Raw genomic sequence first — 1367 nt, 5'->3', positions numbered from 1 at the left:
TCCATTTTGGGTCTTGTAGGGCTTCAGAAATCTTCTTTGGTTCTATCATGCTTAGAAAGTTGGCGAAGAGACATTCATTTGCTGTGGCAGATCTCGTTTTGACACCAGAGGTTGGATCACCAATGATTTGGTGGTGTGGGTGATCTTTTGTCCACTTGGTGCTTGATTGAGGTTCTGAAGCAACATGATGTAGTTCTTCATCAGCTGATGGAACTGCTTGCTCCCCCTCGATGAGATCATCTCCAGAGTTAGAATCTGGTTCTCGATCATTATCTGAAGACATAGGAGAAGTAGATAGTGAAGTAACATGAGTTTCTATGAGAGATGTACCTTCAGTATTGGAGACTGCATGTTCAACATTGATTCTGGAGATAGATTTTGCATTAGGCTCATGTCTAGAAATTACTTCTTCATCGAAGATGTCTTCAAATAATTGAGCTAACTTTGATTCATTGGGTTTGCTAAGTGATGAATCAGATGCTCTTCTTTGAAGTCCGAGTTCTGAACTATTGTGTCCAGAAGTCATTGGGGTAGAGTCACCGAAGGATATGTTGATGCTTTCAATAACAATTCTAGTCCTTTTGATGTAGACTCTGTAGGTTTTGGCGGTTTGAGAATAGCCCAGAAAGACTCCCTCATCGGCTTTTTTTGTCAAACTTGCCAAGATTTTCTCTATCGTTGAGTACAAAGCATTTGCACCCAAAGACATGAAAATATTTGACGTTTGGTCTTCTTTGGTTGATGAGCTCATATGGGGTTTTCTGGTGTCTCTTGTTGATGATTGATCGATTCTGGGTGAAGCATGTCGTGGAAATAGCTTCAGCCCATAATATGATTGGTAACTCCGATGAAGCGAGCATGGTCCTTGCTGCTTCCACAAGGATTCGATTTCGTCGTTCTACTACTCCATTTTGCTGTGGAGTTCTTGCTGATGAAAAGTTTTGAGTAATACCTTCACTGAAGAGATAGTCATCGATTTTGGCATTTTTGAATTCAGTTCCATTATCGCTACGAACCTTTACTAACTTTTGTTGTAGAAGGACTTGTAGCCTTTTCATCACTCYAATGAGTAGGTCTGGAACATCTGACTTCTTCTTTACGAATTCAACCCAAGTGTATCTGGAGTATTCATCGACCAATATCAGCATATACTTCTTTCCAGAGAGACTTTGGGTTGATAACCTACAGAGGTCTATGTGAAGCATATCCAAGGGCTTGGTGCAAGAGGTTTCTGATTTGGTTTTATGTGAGGCCCGTTTAAGCTTTCCCATCTCACATGCGGAGCAAAGATGATCTTTTTCAAATTTTAGATCCGAAATTCCCTTGACCAACTTCTGTGTGGCTATTTTCCTGAGTGCATCAAAGTT

This window comes from Cynara cardunculus (genome assembly GCF_001531365.2).
Source record: "Cynara cardunculus var. scolymus isolate 2C chromosome LG 5, CcrdV1, whole genome shotgun sequence".
Classification (NCBI taxonomy): domain Eukaryota; kingdom Viridiplantae; phylum Streptophyta; class Magnoliopsida; order Asterales; family Asteraceae; genus Cynara; species Cynara cardunculus.
Note: the sequence above shows the minus strand (reverse complement) of the source record.